The sequence below is a fragment of the Ixodes scapularis genome, unplaced genomic scaffold (genome assembly GCF_016920785.2).
Source record: "Ixodes scapularis isolate PalLabHiFi unplaced genomic scaffold, ASM1692078v2 PGA_scaffold11__112_contigs__length_91849675, whole genome shotgun sequence".
Lineage (NCBI taxonomy): Eukaryota > Metazoa > Arthropoda > Arachnida > Ixodida > Ixodidae > Ixodes > Ixodes scapularis.
This window is the reverse complement of record NW_024609837.1, coordinates 48,441,688-48,469,486: the sequence shown is the minus strand read 5'-3', so window position 1 is coordinate 48,469,486 and position 27,799 is coordinate 48,441,688. Positions and strand designations below refer to the sequence as shown.

The following is a 27,799-nucleotide window of genomic DNA, read 5'->3' as shown; positions in this document are numbered from 1 at the left end:
GCGACTCCAGCGACCTATAGTGGGCGCCAGCACTAAACAAACATGGCGGCTGGGTCCAGGTCGCGTCGGCTCGGCCGAGCGGGCTGAACGGGTGGCGCATTCAATTTAACAGATTTTCTTTTGTTTAATGCCCAATTTTATAGGTATTTGAACTGCGACGGTTAAGTTTAGCCGGTTCACATAAACTTGCAGATCATAGTTTTGTTTTCCCGGTGTTTTTTCTTCTTTCCATGTAAAACTTTCGTTTCGGAGATATCGTTCAAAACCGAAACTATGGGCTCCGGAGAGACGGTAAAAGACTCTAATCAGTTTTGATCAGCTAAGGAGAGCGGCGATGACTACAGAATGGTTCCACCAAGAGTAATTTACAGACAACTCACATGCCTCAACCATGCGACTTATCTGTCCGCGAAATCGAGCACTTGTGCGTATCCGTGATTAAGAAACAGCTCTAGTCGTCTTCTCGGTCAACAACGCAGGCTGTAGGAAAATTACGAAAAAGAAGCGAGCGCTTCTTGAGCTAAGGAACATGTTAACCTGCTGGCACCCCACTAAGCAGCTGGTACCCGTATTTCGATTCAGGTTTTAGTAGCAATCGAGAGTCATTTTGACGAACATGCGAGCTAAGTATTATATTAAGTACTATGCCCCACTAAAGCGACTTTAGTATATTCTTCGGGTTGAAATATGAGCTTAGTTAACTAGCTATGAATTGAACTGCTGGATAAAAATACATTTGACCAACAGAGAGATACTACTTAAATACAGCCAAATGGTTGTAGCCGGTAGCACGACGACGATTGCGGACAAACTGAAGAGAGTGTTCATTGGAGATTCACACAGAACCTCTCTGTATTGAACTTGACTTTACATACCCCTTTCCATCAGTCTCGTCTGTTTATATGCACTGGAGTCTGCGCGGATATTCACAACCCTCGACTGTAGTAGAGGATTATCGCAAATTCCCGTAGCAAGAAATGACGTCCCTAAGACAGCATTTGTTTGCCCCAGGGGTCTGTTCGAATTTGTCAGACTCCCCTTCGGCCTATCTAACTCCCCTGCGAGCTTCCAGAGGCTCATGAATACAGTCTTGGGTGACGCAAATTTTAACTATGCAATGGCCTACATGGACGACGTAATAGTGCTTTCTAATACTATCGAGGACCACCTTCACCATTTGCAGGTCGTCCTGAAGCGCATGAGTGAAGCTGGTCTCACAATTAACCCGTCAAAAGTGCAGCTTGCATCACCCAAAGTGGAGCTTTTTGGCTTCGTGGTCGACCAAGGATCACTCCAGCCGCAAGCAGAGAAGCTCAGAGCAATTATAGAATTTCCCCAGCCACGAGACAAAAAAAGTTTACAACGGTACCTTGGCATGGTGGGATTCTACCGCGAGTTTATTGCCAACTGCGCTGATTTGGCCCGGCCCCTTCACCAGCTATTACGCCGGGAGGTTCCATGAACCTGGACTTCCGCTCAGGAACAAGCGTTTAAAACGTTAGCAAGCGCTATTGCGGATACTGCATCTCTGAAACTTCCTAATCTCAATGCTCCATTCGTCCTCCAAACGGATGCCAGTGATTACAATATACACCTTTTCATTTCCGTAGTTCTAGGACCGGCCCACAGGGGCGCTGGCGCTGCAGCCGCCATAAGGTTGCTTCAAATCGGCGTGGTTGCTGCTGTTGCGCAGTGGGGTTGAGTGGAGAGCATTCCGTTTCAGCGCCTTTTCCCAGCCTCTAACAGCACATGAGTGCCATAGGAAAGAAACAAAGCTCGTACCGGGCCGGTAAGACATGTTCCGTCGTAGGCTGCAAAAATTGCGGAGGTCTTTTGAAGGCGTGGAACGCCTCCACGTGCGAAGTACATGCGTCGCTGCTACATCAAGACTGCCCGTGCCTGCAGCCATATGCCTTGTACTGCTTTCCCCAAGGCGAGAAAAACGAGGAAACTCGACGGTTAGTGGGTCGCAAACCTGCAGCGGAAAAATCTGAACCCCAGCAAGCACGCAAAGGTTAGTACGGCTCGTGTTAACGGACTTTGCCCGACAACGCGGCCGCCGCTTCCGTAGACGGACCCTGCTCTTGGGGGTGGGGTCGAAACAGGCAAACAGACTTTAAATGAACCCGTAGCCATCTCATGGGGGATCAGGTTCCTAATTATTTTCAGACATCGCTGGTTCGGGAGGTAATGGTAGCCGGTACAGAACGCGCGTGTACACGAACGCCAGCTCGAGCCTCTCGCTCGTGAATTAAAGACCTAGAATCGTGAAGAGATTATTTGCGAATTTCCCAATCACCCTGGGGCACGCGACGAATGTAGTTAGACACGCTGCACGCGCTCGCCTTACGTGTACTAGATTTGAAGTAAACGAAAATGAGGCGACGACGAACACGCGTGCAACATCTTATTTGATCTAGATCTCTCAACCATTACTGCTGCAAACGCCATCGCGCGTACCTAGTACAATCCCCGCATGCACCTCGATTCGATTTCCAAAGTTTGTATATGCTTGGTGTTGTGAACGCCTTTGATTTAACCTCTGTCAACATCTTCCACAAATAGGTCAGGTGTAAACAGTACATTGATAATAGCATAACTTACCTATCGACCATGCTAACATTAAGACGGTATGCTCACATTATAACTGATATATGTTCACATCAACAGGTTTGCTCCATCCACTTCGTTGACGGTAGGCCGACTGAGACAAATCCATACCCGACATTGAACTTGAGGACTACAAATGAGGTAAGCTCCGGTGACAATTCTGACTTTTGGAGTCAAATGGACACATTACTTCCTTTTAAAGCATTCCATCAAAAGTCGCTTAATGAAAAATATTAGGGCTCAACTATTTCACAGATACAGTGGATCAGTACTGTAAAACATGCTCGAGGTATGAAACATTGTACTGTATGAATTATGTCTATCTACAAATAAATTACCATTCAGAGCACCAGGATTTGCCACTTGGTAAAACAAAAAGTGCATGTGCAAATTGCAGACATTTGAGTGTGGGGGTGCTGGAAACACTTTAAATCTTGGCAAAACAATTTGATGCATAAAAGCAGGCACCGACGAGGCAGAATGTGGACATAGGCAGCACTGATCTTTTCACTGCCTGTATTCCATTTTTCTCCCCAGTCCAAGCTTAAGTGTGGTTATTCACATTTCTATGTTGATATGACTGCTCCAACATCATTCGCATCTTTTATTTGAAGGTCGCATAAAACAGGGGAAGGCGCAAGCAACCCCGGCGCCCACTCTCAGGACATGCAGCACTGGCTACACCCGCTGGTGTGCACTCAAGCAGCGCGCTGTCCAACTTGCCGCCAGCTCTGCTTCAAACTCTACCCCAATCTCCACCTCAAGCTCCACCGTCTTTGGTTGTGGATTGTGGTGCCCCCCAAGGGGAGGATATTGACGTACATGAACTGTCACCAAGCTCAACTCTTGCCCCCCAATGCACTTGCAGTAGTGGCATCCGGAAGGTAGAAGTTGGTATACAGTGCGAAGTTGGACAGTGGAAGGACCACTCGTGCTGTACACCAATCTCCCCTGTTGTGGTAACCAGAGCTACACGTGCCACACAAACGGCATTTTCAGTTTGTGACACTTTGCCTGCCAAAAACTTTCGGTTTTTCACAGGTCTATCAAAAGTACTGTTTGAAGAATACACCAGAGTTGCGTCGTCAGAGGCAAAAATGACTTGTAAGCTTGCTGTGAATGACCAGATTTTACTTACTCTCATGAGACTTAGGTTAGGGTTGTTGCTCGTAGATCTCGCATTCCGCTTCCAGGTCTCTGTAGGTTTGGCAAGCAAGATTTTCAAGTTTTGGATTTAAGTACTTGCAGATATTTCGCGCAAGTACCTGATTATGTGGCTACCACAAGAGACGATAGTATCAACGCGTCCGTCAGTGTTCGGAGATTTCCCACGTACAACATGCATAATCGACTGTTTCGAAATATTTGTTGACAGGGCACAAAACATGCTAAAGAGAGGGCGGACGTACAGCCCCTACAAAAGTCACAATACAGCCAAAGTTCTCCATGTGATCGCATCAAATGGCTTTATAATGTTTATCTCAAAAGCCTATGGAGGCCGTGCAAGTGACCGGTTCATAACCTCATACTCTAGGCTGCTGAGATATCTTCTGCCAGGGGATCAAATCTTAGCAGATAAAGGCTTTACCATCGAAGACATGCTGCCTTATGGAGTTAAACTGTCGCTTTCTTCATTCAGAAAGCAGAAAAAGCAGCTCTCGGATGCTGAAGTGGTTTACTCGTGTCGCTTGTCTAAACTGTGCATTCATGTTGAAAGGTTCATTCGCCGCGTGAAGTGTTTTCGGTTTTTGAAGTATATACCCTCGTCGATCTTTGCAAGAAGCAATTGTATTGAAAACACCTTGACTGTCATCGCAGGGATCTGCAATCTGCGGCCATCGCTTATTAAGTAAGACTGAAATAAATGTCACTCGTAAGCAGTGGTCCTTCCGGTGAATGTTTACTTTTTTGGCACTTTGGCATTTCAGAAACCTGCATGCTGGTCAACAACTGCCGGCAGCTAATGTTCGAAATAAAGTGATTTCAGTTTTGGGAGCAAGCTCTCAATGAAGGCCTTGTTATATGGCACTTTAGCAACGTAGCCTTTCTTCTCTGCAAATACCACAAAGTCACATAAGTGTTGCCCAGAGCAATACAGTTGTAGCTGCACTTGTGTGTAATATGCATTCTTCCCCTTGGGCGAGAGTATAAGATCTGGGCCATCATACCTAACTTCATACTTGCCAGATGCAAAAAGGCACTCTAGAGAGCCATACTTTTTTAGAGTGTCTGGTGTCGGGCATTTGATTTCAACTAACACGTTGCCAGCTGCTTTCAGGCCATCTGGGCTGGCCGCCAGCCATGGGTTTCCTTCGTGGACGGTCAAGCCGCAGAGCCGTATTACGCAGTCCTGGTCCTCTTCCTACCAAGCCCTGGCTTTCGGCTCGGTTTTCTTGCCATGTCTGCCAACACATAACACAAAACAGTAAATTTATCAGCACCACTGCTCACGCTCTCTGCACTTTTCGACGCCAAGCTGACAGGGCAACGAAAGCAACACGGTCGCTGAACTAATCGATTGCCTTCTTTTGAAGGCTTGACATTGCTCCCTGCACGTGAGTATGCGCAGACACAATGCAAAACCATTGGCTAACTGGTCCAACAATCACGTAACTTCCATTAGCAGAGCACTGAACGAAGTAAAGCAGCGAATCGATTATTAGGAAATACTTGCTTATTCTGATACTGGCATGTAGCCGTCCGTAGCCTGAGACCTGTTCAGACTGCTCAATTATCCACTTACTTCAAATCGTATTAAAGTCCGAAAAGTCAAATGGCTACTTTATAACGCGTATCATGTTGTAAAAATCTTTTTTATTGACACCTTGAAGCATTCTTCATGCTGAAGTAATCAGTTTTAGTGCCTGCACCCAAGCATTCTGCACTCCCCTGCCCAATGCATCTAAAATGTTTTTTTTTTCTTTTATGGATTCTTCCACCACCACATTAGCCTAGCAGCGAACGAAGTAAGGCAATGAATTGATTTTTCGGACATGCTTGCTTATTCTAATATTGGCATGTAGCCGTTGGTAACATTGGGGCCCGTTCAGACTGCCCAATGATTCACTTATTCCGAATCGCATCAAGGTCCGAAAAGTCGGACGGCTACTTTGTAATGGGCATCATGTTGTAAAAACCTTTTTCATGGACACTTTGAAGTGTTCTTCATGCTGAAGTAATCGGTTTTAGTTCCTGTACCCAAGCATTCTGCACTCCCATGCCAAGTGCATTTGAAATCGAAGTCAAATTTGGGAGTTTTACGAGCCAAACCAACGACGGGCATCTGGCACGCCTCAGCGGAGGACTGAGGACTAATTCCGACCACCTGGGGATCTTTTGACGTGCAACCGAAAGCTCGGTTACACGGCGCCTTCTCCGCAATAAGCCTCCGTCAGATTGCGGGCACCTCGGCCGGAATTCGAACCCGCCACATGGGGATCCGTAGGCCAGTGCTCTCGCCTCGGCCCAACTGCATTTGAGATGATTTTAGTTTCTTTTATGAATTCTTGACATGTATCAATTTCTCATGGTTGTTACTATTTACGAGGGCTGATCATTTAATTCTGGGACTGATTTTCTTTCGGGGAAGCTATAACTCGCAGTAAAGTGGCAACAAGGCAGCACAGATGACAACTCTGTGTTGCCTGCATAACCGGAAGCCATCATCTCCTCAAATGTTCTCTGCAGAACCCTCTAAGTGAATGGCTACCTGCAGTGTGCGTAGCACTTCAAGATCGAGGAAGAGAAAGTTAAGCAGCGTCTGCGCATCAATTTCTGTTTCCGCCTCGAGAACACTGGTGCTGAATAGTATGAAATGTTGCAAGCAGCTTTAGGAGAGTCCTTTCAAAGTCGATCAATGTGGCGATGCAGGCGATTTGGTTCACGATTTCAAACTGGTAGCAGCGCGCAAACAAACGGAGACGCAGGGGAGAAATGGACAGGACTAGCACTCAACTTCAACTGAATGTTTAATGAAAATAAAACACCAAGCTTAACAACCTGACCGTCAGTGCATCAGCATGTGCTGATGCAGTGATGGTCTGGTGGTCTGACACAGACAGCATCAACTGACTGTTCCGTTTGGTGTTCATGCGGTTATATGAATGCAGCTGTTGCAGCATGTCGAAAGCATATGATTCAGCAAAAGTGTTGTAAGCTAGGAAAGTTGCTATGATGACATGGTGAACAGAACAGCACACAAAAAGACAAGGACAGAGAGAAGAAACGTGCTCAACACACAAGCGCTGACTCAACTGAATTTATGCACAAAGGGAAGAAGAGGACGTTCTGAAGGCATGCAGGGCACACAATGCGTGTCACACGCGAAACAACACCATTTAACTACAATGTCTTTACCCCGTAGCCCGATCTAAAAACATTTGAACGTAAAAAGTTTTTTCAACAGAAATCTCTCTGGTTAGGAAAATAATAGTCTGACTGAAGTTCGGAATTCTAACCAAATTTTAATAAAAATAAATGAAAGTTCCCCAATGTTTCGGGACCAGCTCGGTCCCTTGGTCGCGGGTGACTGTGGGTTGGACAGAGGGGAAAGCGACTTATGTTGGCCAGTTGCGATTTCTGCGTCTGGGTTTCTCCACGAAGCGACGAAGCCCTGACACAGACGCTTGGGAGACTACCCAACAACCTGTTGATGTTACCTTTTGTTGTCTGGGTGTACTAGGATTCTAGGAGAAAACGTTCACGCCAGTGTCGTTCCGTTCCCAAGATCTCGCACTTGTCGAAGGACATGCGGAGACCGAGTTTCGCTGCGTATTCAGCAAGGGCACTGGCTTGAACGTCGTTCTTCTTCACATCTTATTTGTGGCGGCAGAAGCGTTCTGGAAGTTCTTGGTTTCCCCCACGTAGGTTGCAGGTCATTCCGCGCACGGGATGCGCTAGATGAGGCCTTGATATTTCTCCTTTCCTGGTCTGTCCTTGGGGAAGGGAAGTTGGTCACGGATGGTGGACACTGGTTTGTGAGTGACCGCAATTCCATGTTTACGAAGGACGCGTCCGATGGTCTCGTTGACGTTCCTCACGTATTGCAGGCACAGACGGCTCGAAGGAGCCAGGGCCGTGGAGAGGCGGGGACGGTGCAGCTTCTTGTAGACTCGATTAATCAACCTTTTGGTGTAGCCTTTGTTTTGAAGGTCGACCTTGATCTTGTTAACCTTTTCTCGGAGAGACTTCACTGTCGAGCAAACAGACATGGCATGTCTGAACAGCGCAGTGACCACCGACATTTTGTGGGTTGTGGGATGGTAAGAGTCAAAGTTCATGTACCTTCCGGTGAGCGTAGGCTTAATGTACACCGAGAAGGTAAGTTTGTCTAAAGTCTTCTTTACACTGATGTCCAGAAATGTGTATTGAGAGCAAGCCCTTGCTTTGTTCGTGCCAAAGCCGAAGATCTTCCTTCGTTATGTAGACAATTGTTTTGCTTCGTTAAAAAGAAAGAAATCGATCGTCTTTGCCAACACCTAAATCTGGTCGAACCTGCTATTCAGTTCACGGTCGAACGCAAGAAGAATGGTGGGCTTCCGTTTATAAACGTCAGTGTAAAGAAGACTTCAGACAAGCTTGCCTCTTCGGTGTACAGGAAGCCTACGCACACCAGAAGGTGCTTGAACTTTGACTATTACCCAAAAGATGTCGGTGGTCACTGCGCTTTTCAGACGTGCCATGTCTGTGTGCTCGACAGAGGAGTCTCTGGGAAGAGGTCAACAAGATCAATGCCAACCTTCCAAACAACGGCTACTTCAAAAGGTTCATTAATCGGGTCTACAAGCTGCGCCGTCCCCACCTCTTCACGGGCCCAGCTCCTTTGAGGCATCTGTGCCTGCCATACGTGAGGAATGTCAGCCAGACAATCGGACACGTCCCTAGTAAACATGGAATTGCGGTCACTCACAGACCAGTGTCCGCCATCCGTCACCGACTTCTCCTCCCCAAGGACAGACCGGGAAAAAAAGAAATCCCAAGGCCTCATCTATCGCATCCCGTGCGTAGACTACCCTGCAGCCTACGTGAGGGAACCCAAGAACTTCCCGGAACGCTTCCGCCGCCACAAATATGACGTGAAGAAGAATGACGTTCGAGCCAGAGTCCTCGCTGAACACATTGCGAAACTGGGTCACCGTGTGTCCATCGACAAAAGCGAGGTCTAGGGCGCGGAACGATACCGGCGTAAACGTTTGCACTTACAATCCTGGTACATCTTGACAACAAAAGGTAACATCAACAGGTCGTCGGGCAGTCTCCTAAGCAAATATGTGTCAGGGCTTCGTCGCTTCGTGGAAAAACCCGGACGCAACGATCGCAACCGGCCTACATAAGCGGCTTCCCCCACCCTCCCATTCAACTCACAGTCACCGTGACCAAGGGACCAAGCTGGTCCCGAAACGTCGAGGAATTTTTTTTCTTTTTATTAAATTTGGTTAGAGTTTCGAATTTCAGCCAGTCGATCTAAAAACAAAATTTCGGTTCGGTTTGATAGTCTGATCTAAAAACAATGTTTTTTTTTTTTTTTTTTTATTTAAAAACAAGGTTTCGGTTTAAAAACAAACCGAAATTTTGTTTTTAGATCGGACTATGGGGCAAACACATTGTAGTTAAATGGTGTTGTGTTGCGTGTGACACGCACTGTGTGCCCTGCAAGTCTTTCAGAACGTCCTCTCCTTCTTTCTTTTGTGTATAAATTCAGTTGCGAGTCAGCGCTTTGGTGTTGTGCATGTTCCTTACTCCCTGTCCTTGTCTTTTTGTGCGCTGTTCTGTTCACATGATTCAGCGTTTTGCTGCTCTGAGAGTACTCGAATAATCCATGTCTGCACCAACATAAACCTTAATACATGCCTTGTGTTCTCGTTCCCACGAAAGGTATTGTTCAGACGCCTGGCAATCCATTTCTCTGGGGAGGCCGTCTTCGGGATGGACCCAGCGGTGCTGGCAGTTATCCGCAGTTTTCGTGCAGTCTGTCACTGGCTGCTGTCCTGGCCCCGGGTCTGCTCCTCCAGCGAAGCTATAGCTGCTGCGGTCAGTGCCACGTTGGCGTCGTAGAGGCTCTTGCATGGGCCACAGAGGAGCTCGCCGGAGTGGCAACCATGGGGCTGGGGGCCTGAAACGTTGTTCACACACAAGGCATCAAGGAATGAAAGGAAGCAATTAAATTGTTTGGCATTACCTCTCACAACTTGAAGGGGAGCACTCTTCAGTTGGGCGTCCATCACAGATGCCAGGATGGTCCCCTCTATGTTCCTGAAGCCAGAGCGCTTGAAATGTTCTTGGAGTGCCCTATGACTGCCAAATTGGGGGAACCCAGCCTTGCCTGACTTGAGTCCGTAGATGACTTCCAAGGGTGCGGGTACCACGTTCTTTGCAGTGGAAGCGTTCCACTTGCACTGTACATCGGTGCATGATGACCCAGTCAGCCCTCTACTTGATACTTGATGCTTCTGCAACCTTGAACAGAAGTGCTGCTGCGTGTGAGCACGACTGCCCTTGCCCAGCCATACAGGAGCAGACGATGCTTGTGATCACATTGTCTGTGAAGGTGACCTGTGTCTCATACAGTTTAGACACTGTCTGTGAGGACCTGACTTGGGATTGAAGTTCACAGAGTCCAGCTTCTGGACGCACGAGGATTGCTCCGACGTGGCCAGAGTCCAACAAGTTCAGCGCCTCTACAAATCCCTTGAAATTCTGCGATGTCTTGCCATCAATGTCTTGCCTGGTAATCATGTACTCGTAGATAACTGTAAAAAAGGGTGTCTTAATCAAGCTACTCAAATTCAAAGTACATCTTAAATTTTGCTAAGAAACGAGGAAAAATGAGATGAGCTTTAAGCCTCTAGGGCACTAAACCTGCAACTCGGGCGCGTGTTTCACAGGGCAGTGCATGAGAGCGTTCAAGTCTCAGAAGCATGCACCACATAAAAAATCACAGTGCTGCATAAATCAACTACACCCAACAAATTAATACTACATGAGGGGCACTGGAAGATGTGGCATTACGTGGATAGCATTGAAATATGCCTATGCTCCCAGCTTCTGCAGCCGTGTGCGGAACCAGTCAAATGAAGTAAACAGAACAATTGACCGCTTTTAATAAACTAGCTCAGCAGGAAACTCGGTCATGCACCTAAAAAAATCTAAATTTCTTCATATCACCAAATTACTACCGTCTCGTCCAGTTAGCTATATTATTACCCTTCCTTAAATTTCACGCGTGGCTTTGCGGAGCAACACCACTAGACAGTCATGTAGTGTACAGAGTGCGACACAGCACGAACAAGCCGTAGCCGGGTTTTCTCCCTTCACTTTGACGAATGAACAGCTACCGCCCAAATTTATCAAGTGATAGAAAGGGCTCATATGGGGCACCAACTTCAGCGGTAAAACTTTGCCTCCCTTGTATCCGGGGTGAAGCAAAATTAAAAGAAAAGCGTCGGCGTTGTGCCCGCGCTAGCCGTGTAGCTATGTGTACACACGGCGACACTGTCAGTGCCAACATGATACACGCTTTTTCGAATTTTACTTCGAAATGGTATTAGTGGCCACAACATTTTACCGCTTATATTAGTGCCCCAGATGAGCACTTTCGATGGCGGCAGTAGTTTTTATGACAGCGTCTCGATTCTGAGAGAGAGACAGGTAGCTGCCAGCAGAAACCAGCGATTGCTTGATCGACTTAACAGTGTCACGCTCTGTACGAACGCACCGCGAATGATCGATGAGCGGTAGACTTACACTTCTATTCCGCCACACAGAAACGACGTTTAACAGGATTACCGCTCAAATACCTACAACGCTAATATTAAAACAGCGAGCGAGCGCCCGCGGAATACCCCACTAAGTAATGTAAACAAGACCGCGAGTCCGCAGGTGATAACTCATGTACCGCTCATCGATCATTCGCGGTGCGTACGTACAGAGCGCGACACCGTTAACACGAACAAGCAATCGCTGGCTTTTGCTGCCTTTCTCTCAGAATCGAGAGGCTAACGTAATCGCTGGTTTTTGCTGTCTTTCTCTCAGAATCGAGACGCTGTCATGACAGCGTCTCGATTCTGAGAGAAAGACAGCAAAAACCAGTGATTGCTTGACGCGTTAACAGTGTCGCGTTGTGTACGGACACACCGCGAATGATCGATACATTTACACTCCTATTCCGCCACACAGAAACAACGTTTGACATAATCACCGCTCAAATACCTACAACGCTGACTTTAAAACGGCGAGCGAGCGAGCGGAATACACCAGTAAGCAATGTAAACAAGACCGAGTCCGCAGGTGATAACTCGCTATCGCGGCGTCGACCGCTCTCAGCTTATCACTGGTATGCTACCCGCTTCAGTCATGTCACACTCAACACAGTTCACATCTTTGATACTTACATGAGCGCTGAATCTTCGGCCAAAGCTTCAGGTCGTCCACCCACGGAAGGGCCATCGCGGCCGGTGATCGCGTCGCAAGAATTACCGACGACTCCGAACGCAGAAAAACGTAAAAAAACACACTTCAAAAGCGATTCCCACAATAACAAAACACAATTATATAGAAAGAGAACGTAGGACAATGTAATTTACAGGAAAAGAAGGACGAGAAGCGTGGAAACAATGAATCCGGCAGCAGGACAACAAGGCATACGGAGGCGAGTGGAGGGGTGCGGAGCGGAAAATGAAGCAACCTTATGGCGGACGGGTCACGTGATTTAAGATGGCGGCGCCCATAGAAATTTGCGTGAAAAGGTCTATAGGGGCAGTACTACTCCAGGAACATAACGCAGCGTTGCGGCCCGTTGCATTTGCGAGTCATACTCTCACCGCGGCCGAATGTAACTATACGGTAACCGAAAAAAAATGTCTAGCTATAATATTCGCTTTGAGAAAGTTTGACATGTACCTAGATGGAGCGACCTTTACCACACAGACCGACCTTCAAGCATTAACATGGCTGAAAAACCTTAAACACCCCGCTGGACGCCTTTATTCTCCTCCTGAAAAGGAGGAGAATAAAGATGGCTCGTGAGGGCGCGTCAAGCGAGCGCGCGCTCAGGACGAGCGCGGGTTAGGACGGGTTGGACACCAGCGAAACGGTTGTCTGTTCTTGAGTCTCCACAACTTTGAATCCTGAACGGAGACAATTAGTATTTTTGTGGCCGGTCAACCTGGGCAATGTGGACGTATATTTCTGCCGGCTTTGACGGGGGTATAACATAAATATTGGAGGCGCGATAGATCATAATACCGCGACAGCTTCTAACTTCGCGAGACGCGTCCCCCACCTTTTGAAAGCAGACAATTTCCCTCGTTAATCGTATGCAGCGAGCAGGATTTCCGAATCAAGTAATTGCGAAATCAGCCCCACTCGTTAGGTGTGGTCCAGAGGCTTTTTCGGCAAAAAGCAGCCAAGATGAATAGCAAACGCACCGACCGGCGCTGTTGGCTCAAACTTGAAGCTAATCGAGCACAATCAAACTAAAAAAAAAGAACAGCTATCAAACCTTCCCATTCACTTGACTGCAACATTGATGTTCTTCCAGTGAAACACCTCGTCTGTCGTCCTCAGTCCACTGTTATATATCCGTATAAAGAAACTACTTGTCAGTTATTAAGTAGTCGTCACTTTGAACGTGATTCGAGACAGACAAGAAATCAAAACGTTTTTCCGTGATTCATTTTCATCCAAAAAAATCGAAAGCACGCGACCGTCTGTTGTGGCGTAAAAAGGCTATCAAACAAGTGATGGAAAGAAACAATATACTGAGGCTTCACTACACTAATGAATACTTAAGCAAACTTAAGAAGTTTTCGGAGCTTCGTTAAATTACATTGTTCGCCACCGCGCCGACAACACGTGTCCGCGAAAGCCACCAGAGACGCGGAGGGGCGCAAAGCGACCGTTTCCGGCTGGTTCCCGGTTTTCCCGCTTGGCGACGTCCGTTTTGCTGGAGTCACGAATAGCTCGCAGACAGGAACTCTTCTCAAATTCTTGTTTGGAAGTTCGCCCGGCTGGCGAAGGGGGCGGTGCCTGCGACCCCAACCAGCACCTTGCGCTGGCTTGCAACGTCAGCAGGACAATGCGGTGCACGATGAGCGCTTCCGAGGCACTGAAGGCAAGGTGGTACGTGTGCAACACGGTGAGAAGGTCAGTCACAAACTTGACGTCATTGTGCCTTGTGTAGACTAAAACAGTAATGTGTGGTCGGGGCTCTCGCGGTGGGGTCTCCTGCTGGCCAGGCGTGAGGGCCAAGCGATGCATCACGAAGTCGCACATCTGCGTGACCTTTGTGAGTAGGGTCACTTGTGCCGCTGCGGCCATTGCGGCTTCTTGTGCCCGTGTGGGCATGCCCGCACAACCAAAAAACGCCCCCCCCCCCCCCTCAGAAATCAACACAACCGCACAAATCAATTGTCATGGCCACAAAACAAACAGTCAAAAATACACATATACAACAAATGCGGACGTGACGGAAGCACAGAACGGCCGTATGAAACACGGGGGTTGGATAGAAGCTTGCCGGAAGAAGAAACCAAGCCCCGTGAAATTCTTGCAAGTGGGTAGCATTCCACGCTTGGGCATCATTGTGGTCGGTTTGCTTTGCTGCATGTCCGACCCAAAGGAATAACACGGAGCCCACGGTTTCGACAACAAGAAACTACATTGAATTGGACATGGACGAGACGATCAATACTCTAACATCGTTACCAGCGGCGCTTGAGCCCGGGCAGCGACTCCCTCTGCGCCGCCGCTGATCCGCCTTATCAAGGCGGCGCACACGATGTCCGCATGGCCGGCTTGATTCAACCGTCGCGCGGTAAAGTTAGCCACGTGTGCCCCGCACTCTGGCAACTGAGCTGGCGAGCCGCCAGGGTGCACACAAGGTCCTGGAATATACAAAAAGCAAACGGTGATAAAATGGTGGAACCCAGAGCATTTTCTGGTGCAAAACTATTTACTATCTACAACCAGACGAATTGAAGCAATTTCGGCACCACTTTTCATCCTGGTGATATCAACTCACAACTGAAATACTGCCAAGTAAAAATCACTAGTGTGAATTCCGCTCGCAGATCTTGAGCGCTCAAAAAGCGCTCCATTTGGAGCTCGCATATTCAACTCGCAGGTCTGGCTCGATTTGGTCATCTTCCGCTCGCAGATCTCTGGCAGTGATCGCTTTATGGAGCGCCTCCAACCCGGCAAACTTGCTCCACGGGATTTCAGAGATCTTTGCGGAAGTTGACAGAGCGCGCTACGTCATTTTCTTTAATTCGGCGGTGGTGCATGCGCGACGAGATTGGTGAGGGTGATGGGGTGAGCCGACCGGCCGCGTCGTCGACAGCCGAGTCGGTCGAGCTGGATCAGCTCGGATGCCTTGGTCGTTCTACGCAGGATTGTGACGGTTCGGACGCTTCTACCTCGCGTATTCAAGGAATGCAAAGCCGGGACTGAAGCATGGCAAATCGCAAGCGCTGATATCTGTGATCGTGAGAGGAAGAACGACAGAAAATCCGGAGGAAAACGCAAGGTTAGGCCTGTTCATTATGCAGCCAATGATTGTTTACCTTTTTACACCGCATGCCACTGGCGTTTTCTCGTGCAATAAACCAAGAACAGATTAGGCAACGACCGTGCAAGTGATGAGTTGTTACCTCTGTGTTTATTAAAGTCCTACCAGGAATCTGAACTCCACCGATGGCAATCGCTGTGCGTGCACCGCCGCATCGAGGCGGCCGAAAGGTATGTGACGGAGCCGAATGCGGACGTCTTCATCGTTATTTGTCACATGGGCGCCGTGGTACGTACAATTTCACCCAGCCTGTGGCGCGTGTTATTTTTGCAGCTAAGCAATGACAGTTGTCACTGTTCGTCGAAAAGATCAGTTGGCTGAGGCGTTGGTCGGCTTGTCAACTTCGACCAGCGGCAATTTTGAACGGCAGAGGAGGTTGCCGGGGGGAAGGGGGTGGAGGAGGTCGCTTTAAAAATGTGAGTTCATCTTTTTCTCGTTGATTAGGAGAGGGCCCTACGGAGCGTAATTTTGCCTCCCTTTCGGATTCTGGAAAGCGCTCCAGAACTACGAGTGGAATTCACCATTAGTTTTGGTCCCAGTCTGTTCATTTCCAAACTTGAGAATAACTGAACAGTCATGGTTACACCAAACCTGAATGTGGATGGATTGGCACCTGAGTCAGTGCACAACGGCTAAATATGAGAAGGTCAAAACCTGCTGCAAGGGCGTTGAGATGCCAACACCGTCCAGTGCCAAGCTGTAGGGCAGTAGGGTACATAAACCCCAATACTTATTCTATTCGTGCCGATTGTTCACATAGTTTCAACAATTTCCTTTAGTAGCAGACACCCTTTATAATAAAGCTTTGGGATCTGAATATGCTAAAATAAAATCAAAGGATTTCACGATTTCGAACTGTTCAGTCCTCGCCCCAGAGCGCAATCGCTCTCGGGGACGAGACAATTCCGACAGTCACATTGGCCACTCTACGATAGCGATAGGAGCTTCTACTGTTCAGACCAGCGTTCCAACATGACTATCCGCACGTTGATCGATTGCACGTAATCCCTCAAGTGGTATTAAACTTTTTTATGTAAAGCGGAATGTCAACCTGCGACACTCAGCCCCCTCCGATCACGGCCCGACCAGCGGCATCAATGCCCAACAGTTTACGATCTCATCTTCTTGTTACACCAGTGATACACGAACACACGGTCACATCGCGATAATTCCGGTCTTCTGTTCACAACCCACAACACTGCCATCACGATGTTGCAGCTATATTGCTGACACGCACAAATACAGAACCACGTTGAACGCCGGTTGCACTCGGCATCGGAAAACAGAACCGAACCCAGCACGGAAGGCACTCAGGCAGCCGGCAGCAAAACCTGCCTGTCTTGGACGGAGTTCCTGCGGTTTCTATAACGTCGAAAACGTCGACACAGTTCCGCGTGGTTTCGCTACTATAGTGACTGACTGTAGTTCCGTGCCGCGCGAGTCCCGCAATCCGGAGACGGCCATCCCCAGTGTACGTGGCGCTGCCGGCGCTGCTCCGGAACTTCGCTGTTCCTAGCGGCTTCGTTTGCTCGTTTGATAAAATTAGTGATAAAAACGTCAATGCAACCAAAATTTTCTGCACGTTTAGACTAGAAGACGGAATTACAGGCGGCCTTCGCTGCCGTTGAAGCTCAATCAACTCAACAGCTATTTATTAAACAACGTGCGCGACCTGCTTGAGAAACGAAACCAAAAGAAGATGAGTCGGGAGGGCGAAAGCTTTCTCCCGTCTGCCTGGAGAAGGAGAAAAACCTTTCGTTCCTCCCCTTTTCTGGTGTCCGCTTGGGGGCGCGTCAGTAGAAGGGAGGAAGACGCGCCCTTGCTACTTTTTTCCTCAATTTTTTCTTAGAGTGTAGAAAAATAAATGTCAGTTGGTTGTCGCTACCAAGTAACTGAGCGACGCTGTCGGCCGTGTTGATTTCATCGTAAAAAGTGCGTAAGACAGCTGCGGAGCGGTCGTAACCTGCGCAAAAGTTACGACAATTTCGTTTCGAGAATACAAGTTCTCCCTCAAATTTATTGTACGCACTTTTTTCGTCGTAAGTTCGCTTTGAGAATCTGGCCTCAAAGCTGGTTTTGTGTTTTGTCAGTGGTGCCGTGGTTGCCGACTTGCCGTGGTGCAGCGTGCGAGCAGCCCTTGCACATCTCAAACGGCCATGCTGTCACAGGTCGTAAATCGTCGACGCGCTACCAAGTGGCAACGCTCGTAACCACAACAGCCACGCTGTAGCCTTTCCCGTCTGGCACAAGTGACGTCACGAATGCGCCCAATATCCCAAGACGCATCGCGCTCTTCGATGGCTGATTTTCAAGCGCGCGCCCAATCGGTCCCCTCAGGGTGAAAAATATAGCCATCCGTTCGAAATACAAACGCGCCATTATGATTTACGGATATCATTGATCATATTAAACCTATTTCTGACCATAACAGGTGTATTTCAAATTTCGCTTCAGTATCCCTTTTATGTTAGCACCACAGGGTTGCATGACGTCAGCAGCGCATAATGCGGTGGGAGGGACGATGGGCTTTTTGAAACCTTCACTCATTACGACCTTCCAATCACCCTTTTGAAGGCATGATAATCGAGCTACTTGGACCATTTCCGATGTCCACACAAGGCAAAGGGTGGGTTGGTGTCGCAGTCAACCTCCTTTCTCGGTATATGGAGACAAAGGCGCTGAGCACGCCACATACCGAAAAAATATAATAATAATAATAATAATGAAAGACGTTTACAACTCCCTGTAATGCCAAATTAGAGGGCAGCTCTTCAGGAGGAGGAGAGGAGAGTACGAAGGGGACAGCATGCCCCTCCTCCTCTTTCCTCATCTACTCCTCCCCTGCTCCTCGTCTCCTCCCCCTCTTCTCTTTCTCCTCCCCCCACTTCCTCCTCCCTCTCTTCCTCTTCCCCCTCCTCCTCCTCCTCAATTTTCCTCCCCCTGCTCCATCCCGAATGGTGCATTATGGCGAACGTCCCATAATGCAACGCACGAATCACCGTGGTGCATTATGGCACGTTTTCCAAAATGCGCCGCGCGATTACGCCGGCAGCGACGCGTCACACCGACGCGTTACGCTGACGCGTTACGGCTATACCAACAGCGGCACCGACACGTAACAAAAAACCCTATTGAAAATTCCATCAAGGTACGTAATTTGGGACACTGACTGCCAGTCAGCAGCCTTGGTGGAACGTGATGGACCATCAGACGTCATCTGATGGTCCATCAGATGACGTCTGACTGCCACTGCCAAGGGGATTTCATCAACAAGGGCAGCATTTATACAAGAGTAAAGCTATACGCACTCATAAATATCGCCAAATGCCTCAATAAAACAAAATGTTAAAAAAAATTAAAAAAAAATAAAAAAAAGCTGATCCACCGCGCATCGAACCCACGACCACTTGCATACAAATAGGGCATCTTAAAGGGACACTGACACCCAAAAAAAAAAAAAATATTTATTTTTTGCCAGGGGCTTCATTATGGTGTCGGAGGACTACCCAATTAATATTTTGCAACAGAGTAGCGTATTTTTTTAATAAAGCCAAAAGACGCAACTCCTCGAAACCGAAACCGAAACCCGACGGAGCTCGGAGAAGTGGAGAGAAGAGAGTGAGTGGCGGAAGTCACGTGACTACACCCGACCGTGCGTTTTTTTTTTTTTTTTTTTTTTTCTCTCCTCTCCGGTAGCAGACGACAGGATATGCGGCGTGCGATGCGGCGTGCGGGAACTGCTCGCCGTGCGATTTTCTTGCAGTTATGTTTGTTCCGCTCGTTGTTCTGTACTCCAAGATGAGTTGTTTTGTACATTGAGGAGTTGGAGATGAGTAGTGAGTGCCCGTGGTGAATTTCCATGATCGGCTCCGAAAAGAATACACCCAACATGTTGCGTGAACAGCTGGCTCACATTTCCTGCATCCGAAAAAAAGTTGCATTGTGCGACAGAGTTTCCGAAAGATCAACGGGATCGGGACCAACGGCTGGCTGCAATTCTTGTAGAACATAAACGGGCACCTCGGAAAGCGGACGTTACCTGATTTATATGCTCCTTGCATTTTGTGGAAAGTGATTACATTGAGCTCGCAGGTGTCAAAACGGAAATCCCATACCATTTAATTCAGCGAAGTATCGTCCACAACATTAGTTTGTTATTTTTTTGTTTGTTTCTTCAGTGATGATTGTAAAAAAAAAATATATATATATATATATATATATATATATATATATATATATATGTATATATATATATATATATAGTGGGCATGGTGGCATAGGAGCCAAGGGGCCGAAGGCGTATATATAACGAAGTGGAGAACTCACGGTGAAAAACAACAAACAGAGGAAGTTTAATCGACAGTTTCGCCGAGAGACTCGGCTTCGTCAGGAGATGACATTCAAGTGCGGGCATATCGCTGCGGCAAAAAAAGTCAGAGCTAAAGAACGAAAGAAAAAAAAAAAAAAAAAAAAAAAAGGGTGTAGGCTAAGTACGCGTTTCTAAATAGTAAATAACTTGAGCTGAGCCCGCTCCTCCTTCAGGGCGGCGAAATACAAAGTGCGCTTGAACGCTCACAGCAGTGGCCACAATAGGTCGTGGACGGCGACGTCTTCTTGGCTGATGGCCCCCAACGCGCCAATGCATCCCCGCGACGGTCACCCCTGGGGCGCCGCGAGTGTCAAGAAAACCGAAAATTCAAAGAATCGCAAAAACATGTTTGCCCTGTCTTCCAACTTAAAAAAAAAAAATACCTCATATACAAATTTAATACTATAGAAAAAGGAATAAACGAGAGTCCAGGAACACTTGCATCAATAAGAGCATTAACCTAGACTACCCTTTCATGGTGGTACTGTATTTTCGACTGGAATTGGACCACGTGATTATTCTATTGAGACCCCTATATTGTGAATGTTATTTTCTATGGTACCGTGCTGTTCCCGTGCTTTTCTCTTACATGCGCGCTTCATGTCTCACTAATCACAGCTCAGAAACGTACCCTCATTCATCGCCCCCCCCCCCCCCAAATACCACACCCTCTCTCTTTTTTTTTTTTTTTTTTTTTTTTTTAAGTTGGAAGACAGGGCAAACATGTTTTTGCGATTCTTTGAATTTTCGGTTTTCTTGACACTCGCGGCGCCCCAGGGGTGACCGTCGCGGGGATGCATTGGCGCGTTGGGGGCCATCAGCCAAGAAGACGTCGCCGTCCACGACCTATTGTGGCCACTGCTGTGAGCGTTCAAGCGCACTTTGTATTTCGCCGCCCTGAAGGAGGAGCGGGCTCAGCTCAAGTTATTTACTATTTAGAAACGCGTACTTAGCCTACACCCTTTTTTTTTTTTTTTTTTTTCTTTCGCCCTTTAGCTCTGACTTTTTTTGCCGCAGCGATATGCCCGCACTTGAATGTCATCTCCTGACGAAGCCGAGTCTCTCGGCGAAACTGTCGATTAAACTTCCTCTGTTTGTTGTTTTTCACCGTGAGTTCTCCACTTCGTTATATATATATATATATATATATATATATATATATATATATATATATATATATATATATATATATATATATATATATATATATATATATATATATATGTATATATATATATATATATATATATATATATATATATATGTAAACATCAAAAAATGTTTGAAAAAAAAAAGTTTCACGGGGGATCAACCCGGTCCTACCGCGTGTGAACCGGACGTCTTTCCGACTAAGCTACTGGGGCATCGCCTTTCTGGTGGATCTCTTTCCTTAGTAATAATGCAGCCGGTAAACTGTAAGTTGGAAAGTTTGCTGTCGATTTTTCTCTAGCAAAAGCGCTCCCGGGTCGAAGTCGGGAAGCACCACGCTTTGGGGACATTCGCACCTAGTAAAGAAATCGTACGCGTGCATATTGAACTCGAAGTAGACACGTCGTGCTTGACGTTTGCGGGAGCGATGTCTTCAGCCACGAGAAGGGGGCGACGGCTCGGCGACGTCTTCGTGCAAATAGGCTTGGTGGCCGGGCGTGTCGTACGGGATGAGTACCAATTCTTTTGATCAGTCCCAAATTTCTCTTTTAACGGTAGACAGAATTCGCCGGTACCGTGAACGACAGTTCTGAAATAGAGGTCCCACGCCCGTCGTCCGCTGCCATCGCCGTCCCCGCGAGTCCCACGATACGCGAAACGACGAACACACAGAATGCTTCCGGTTGTCTGTGGAACTTTTTTTTTTCAATCAACGTATTTACAGCTTTTTAGAAGCCACAAAAAATGGGTTTCATATTTTTTTCTATTTTTAATATTGAGTGTGTGCCTTCAGTGACCCACGACTTCGATTAAATTCGGTGGTCGCATCGATACCTTAGAAAACGGCCCGTGACCGCGAAAAAGAGAGTGAGCGAGACTCGAACCGGCCAGTTCTTGATCGGCGGTTTTCGGGCGGAAAGAAACCGAATTTCGAGCCGCAAATTCTGTTCTGGGTAGTTGAGCTCTCATATGTCACGTACAACTAAAAACCTCGGCGAGCATAAATACCCTGTCAGTGTCCCTTTAACCACTACGCTATGCCTCCGCTTTATAAAATCGCTTTGACTATTTGATTTATACGAGATGCTTCGGCTACAAATGCAGTTAAGTCGCTAGCGTGTTATGCAGAGCACTCGTACATCACTCGCCGTACTTCTGTTCTACTCACCTGCCATGTAGAGTACTTTCGCGTCGTAGAGCGATCCTTTTGTTCGCGCGTCACCGGCCCAGTAGACCTGGTACACCTTGTCGTCTTCAACCAGGGTGTTGGAACGAAATGTTTTTCGTTCCGTTTTCATTTTCGTTCCCTACAAAAAAGTTCCGTTCCGTTTTCGCTCCGGAACGAAAAAATAATGCTCCGTAACGGTTCGTAACGGTTTCTTTCTATGAAAAAAAAAAAAAAAATCTCAGCAAAAATTAAAAGGACTGTAACGTTTATTTTTACACAAAAATAGATAATTCAGGCACTCTAGAGGAATCCGCGGAAACGACATTGCTTCTGAGATCATGTTCATTTCCTTGAGAATGAGATCATGATCAATAAGGCACCGAGCATGATCTCAGAAGCAGCACGTCATCAAGTGTGCTCGGTGAAAGGCAAGACCTCTGGTCCGATAAAATAAATTTCAGCGCCGAGAAGGCCCTGAAGGCCCATAGGGATGAAGAAGTACACTTTTGCAACAGAGTCTCAGACTGCCGTATCCGTAGAAAAACAAAAGATGGACTTCTACAACGCCGGGTCACAAACTTCCCGCGCTTGCCGTGATCTGTTGTCTGTCTGTGTCGTCCGAAGAAAGCATGGAGGGAGAGGGCGCAAAAGCCAAGGAGAGCATTGCGAGCGTGTGGAGGCGTCGCGCCACCGCGCTCTCATTGGTGGGAAGCAATGGCGCCTTGCGTCATGTTTTTTGTTTCTCGTTGTATTTTTTGTCTTTGTTTTTGCTATGCTTGTTCGCCCGGAGTTTAGACGCGGGGGCGATGGCTTGCTTGTCTTCTCTTTAATTATGGTACAGCTGCAACGGAAAAAGAGTAGCACAAGAGACCGATGACCGGCGCGGCAAAACCGCGACACGCGGCGCTATTGTTCCCGAACTCGCCGAGAGCGAGAGTGCAAGTCATGTTGCATTTTTCAATGTGGGGGTGGCCGGCAGAAAGTTGAGGTATAAGATAGCTTTCAAAATGCAGGCTTTAAAGTTAGCTGCTTGCTGCCGGTTGCCCCCGCGTTGAGACATGGAACGTGACTGTCACTCTCGCTATCGGCGCGCTCGGGAACAAGAGCGCCGCGTGTCGCGATATTGCCGCTCCCGTCGTCGGTCACTTGTGCTACTCTTTTTCCGTTGCGGCTGTACAAACCAACGGCTGTCTCTTCGCTGCGTGAAACAAATTACTGAAATACCTGATATTTTCCGTTGAACCGAAAACCGATAAGAAATTTTTTCGGTTTCACTCCGGAACAAAATAATAAATAACGTTTCGATTACGTTTCCGTTCCGCCAAAAAATATCGTTTTTTTTCGTTTTTCGTTTTTGGTTTTCGTTTTGTTCCGATACCCTGTCTTCAACTACACCGCTAAACTCCCTTACATCGTCGGAACTCACAACAGGCTGGGTCTTGTCGAGTAGACATTCTACTAAAACATAAGACATTGTAGAGCCCGAGCAGGATCGACAGGTTAAAGCAAGCGGGCAAACAAAATGAGTCGAGAGCGATCGTTCATGAAAGCTCGGCGAAGTCTCTATGGGCGAAGCGAGGTCGGCGACGTGTCGTCTTCGGCGCTTCGGCGGGCTTCTGATCAAGGTTGTCGGTCCGTTGCGTGTCATATCTCTAACGTCAGCGTTTTTATGGGCTCACGTCCCGAAATCGTTTTCTCGTGCATAGATTACTTTTTGTATTCATAGATTTGACGAAATAGTGGTATCCGAACTAACTTTACGTCCTCTGACCGTACGTCTGTCTGCACGTCAAAGCTTTTTGACGTACAGTCAGAGACAATCGATGTACAGTCAGAATCGCCACCAAGACATCCTGATGGCATTTCGCGGCGGCCGACTGCCACCAGGAAACCATCAGAAAGCCGACAAGCGGAGTCTGACTGGAGTTTGACTGTAGGTCAGAGTAACTTGTTGGCCAATCAGTCATGCTTGACGTACAGTCAGGCACAGTCAGCGGTCCACTAGAAAACATTGACTGCCAAACAGCGTTACATTGATGGATTTTTCCTTCGGGAAGCGTTACGCCGACGCGTTACGGCTACGCCAATGGCGACGCCGACGCGTCACGAAAAAGCGTTACGCCGACGCCAACCCCGCTCAAGCTGGAAACTGGCGCCTAAGAGCTACTCTCTAATAATTATACTTTACTTCCCGAAGGAAAAATCCATCTATGTAACCCTGTTTGGCAGTCAATGTTTTCTAGTGGACCGCTGACTGTGCCTGACTGTACGTCAAACATGTCTGATTGGCCAACAAGTTACTCTGACCGTCAGTCAAACTCCAGTCAGACTCCGCTTGTCGGCTTTCTGATGGTTTCCTGGTGGCAGTCGGCCGCCGCGAAATGCCATCAGGACGTCTTGGTAGCGATTCTGACTGTACATCGATTGTCTCTGACTGTACGTCAAAAAGCTTTGATGTGCAGACAGACGTACGGTCAAAGGACGTAAAGTTCGTTCGGATACCACTATTTCGTCAAATCTATGAATACGAAAAGTAATCTATGCACGAGAAAACGATTTCGGGACGTGAGCCCATAAAACCGCTGACGTTAAAGATATGACACGCAGCCGACCGACAACCTTGATCAGAAGCCCGCCGAAGCGCCAAACACGACACTTAGAGGCTTCGCCTCTAAGTGTCGTGTTCGGCGCTTCGGCGGTTCGGCGCTTCGCCTCTAAGTGTCGTGTTCGGCGCTTCGCCATAGAGGCGAAGCCATAGAGGCTTCGCCGAGCTTTCATGAACGATCGCTCTCGACTCGTTTTGTTTGCCCGCCTGCTCCAACCTGTCGACCGTGCCCGGGCTCTACAATGTCTTATGTTTTAGTAGGATTTCTACTCGACAAGACCCAGCCTGTTGTGAGTTCCGACGATGTAAGGGACTTTAGCGGTGTAGTTGAAGACGACAAGGTGTACCAGGTCTACTGGGCCGGTGACGCGCGAACAAAAGGATCGTTCTACGACGCGAAAGTACTCTACATGGCAGGTGAGTAGAACTGAAGTATGGCGTGTGATGCACGAGTGCTTTGCATAACATGCTGACGGCTTAACTGCATTTGCAGCCGAAGCATCTCTTATAAAACGAATAGTCAAATAGAGTTTCCAAAGCGGTAGCATGGCATGGTGGTTAAGGTGTCCGATTTATACGCAAGTGGTCGCGGGTTTGATGCGCGGTGGTCCTGCTCTTTTTTTTTTCTTTTTTTTTTCTCGAACATTTTGTTTTATTGAGGCGTTTGGCGATATTTATGAGTGCATATAGTTTTGCTCTTATATAATGCTGCCCTTGTTGATGAAATTCCCTTGGCAGTGGCAGTCAGACGTCATCTGATGGTCCATCAGATGACGTCTGATGGTCCATCACGTTCCACCAAGGCTGCTGACTGGCAGTCAGTGTCCCATATTACGTATCTTGATGGAATTTTCAATAGGGTTACATTTCCTATGATGAGATCGTATCGTTCTTTCTAAATAATATCATTCCACGTCACGAATCTCCTAAAAAACTTGCGAGCGATCGGGGTAGAGCCTTTCTGCCATTTTTTGCATAACATATCCGACATTGCGGAACCACCGATTGCACCATCACCGCGTTCCCAGCTTCAAGCCGATGGTATGACGGAACGACTTAACCGTATACTTTCCTCGATGATTGCAATGTATGTTCAGCAGGGTCAGCAAAACTGCGACGAAATAGTACCTTTCGTGACCTATGCGTGCAATAATTCTGTCCCCAAGAGCATGCAATGGCATGATGAAAATAATCCCTGGAGAAGGGGAACAAGAGGAACAAAGGACAAACATAAATCTCCAAACACAGCTAGGTGACTGGTGAGCGACCGAAAAAATCCGCCTGGTCCGGGTATCGAACCCGGGACCTCTCCATTACAGGTGGAGTGCTTGTCCAGCTCGCTTCCACCTTTGCATTTAATTGCATTATAATCACGCACCCCGCAGGGGGCACCTGTGAAAGCAGGTGTTTGGAGAGTGGCGTCTCCACGGACCCCGAGCCATGCGGGTTCGCCCGCCCACGTCTGACTGTGCGTGGCTTTCCCGTGTCTGGGGAAAAGGGCATCCTGGTGTTTGAGCTGAGCCCGGGGCAGGGTTGGCCCCTTCGGGGCCCCCCGGGCCAGGCAATACACCACTTCGGCCCCTGCTTCTCATAAACGGGAGTCCTGGTAAGGCCCGGCCAGGATGATTCAGTCTAGTCGCCACCCCTTCTACTATCCCCTCCCTTCTTTCACCTTTGTCTTCACCTTCTTTTCACTCTTCTCATTTCTATTCTTTCCTTTTCCACTCCTTTGGCGGCAAGGGCTAACCTTGGGTGGCAATAGATTCTCTTGTCTTGAACCACACTTGGTTATAGAGACTGGGCAGCACTAATAGAGTAACGTCTTCAGCCAAGCCCTTCTTGTTATGGAGCGTTACCTATTCCCTTGTTGGGCTCGGTGGTGGGCGGTGCACCACAGTTTCCGAAAACCCTCCCCCTTCATATGGGTTCCAAGATTAAACCTTCTGATCGGGCCCCCAAAAGGGTCCGCACCGATGCATATCTACCACCTTTGGACAAGAACAACACTGGCTACGTCACTAAGTTTTTCATTATACATTCCGAAGTTGAGACGAAACCGATGTCGAAGCTCTCCCCTTTCCTTGTGGCTAAGGTCTTAAAAGTCTTGGTAGAGGAAAAGTTTAATGCAAAAAATACTTTTTCTGGAGACCTTTTGGTAGAAGTATTTGAGAAAAATCAGGCAGCAGCGTTGCTCTGCCTCAACCATATCTTTGACACGAAAGTAAGCGTCTCTGCACACCGTACGCTCAACACCATTCGTGGTGTTATATCTGAGGATGACCTGATGGAGAGTCAGGAGGAAGAGATTCTTGAAGGCATGCGCAGCCAGGGTGTTGTTGCTGTAAAGCGCATCACCATCCGTAGGGATGACAAAGAACTTCCTACGCGACACTTGGTCCTTACCTTTGAGCTCAACAGCCTGCCTTCTTCCGTGAAAGCGGGGTACTTGAATTGTAGGGTCCGGCCTTACATACCTAACCCTGTCCGTTGTTTCCGTTGTCAGCGCTTTGGGCACGGCTCGCGGTCATGCCGTGGCCGTGAGACATGTGCCAGGTGTGGTAGCTCCGAGCACAACGCTGACGACTGTCCTGAAGACATGAAATGTGTAAATTGCACAGGCGAGCACCCTGCGTATTCTAGGTCATGTGAACATTTCAAAAGAAAAAAGAAAAGGAAATTCTGACGCTGAAGGTGAAGGAAAACATCTCTTATCCCGAAGCAAAACGTCGCCTCTTGGGTTTTCAGAGAGGCTCTTTTGCCGAGGTGGTGCGCCGGGGACCTGCACCACCTATGGCGCCTGTGGGAACGCAAGTGTCTTATGGGGACCTTGCTCAACCACTTAAGTCCTCTGGTCCCAAACTAAAGGTGCAACTCCCAGGGCGCGCTATCTCAGCTGCCCGGGCAGGTGCCCTCCCCAGCCGTGCGAAAGGTTCGGATTTATTATCCGAGCAGACGGAGACCACCCCGTCGCAGAAGAAAGGCGCCTCTGGAGCAGTGCACACTGCTCTACCTCGAGATGACAGGGTGGATGCCGGTCCGTCGGGATCCACCCGAGCACAGGGGTCTGCGTTCCCTGCACAGGGTTCTGCACCCCCTGCTTCTCCGTTCCAGCCACCACGAGGTCGAGGACTTGGTCCCTCTGCCCCTGTATGATCTCGGAAACCGGGGGAGCCGTCGAGGTTACAGGCCTCCAAGGAGGAGCCCCTTTTGGCTCCAGCTGAGCCAATGGACGAGAGTGGGTCAAGGTCCGACGAGGACAGACCCCACTCGAGCTCCGAATCTCTACTTCCGGCCTCCGGTGGCACCACGGGCAGGCCGAATGGCACCTGAAAA

The 27,799-nt window shown here is 48.1% G+C and overlaps 2 pseudogenes; one reads left to right on the top strand and one right to left on the bottom strand.

Moving 5' to 3' along the window:
* The first annotated feature begins 3,707 nt into the window (after positions 1 to 3,707).
* On the top strand, positions 3,708 to 4,463 carry LOC120844126 (annotated as a pseudogene).
* Positions 4,464 to 4,534: 71 nt separating this feature from the next.
* Positions 4,535 to 10,164, bottom strand: LOC120844125 (annotated as a pseudogene).
* Positions 10,165 to 27,799: the final 17,635 nt, after the last annotated feature.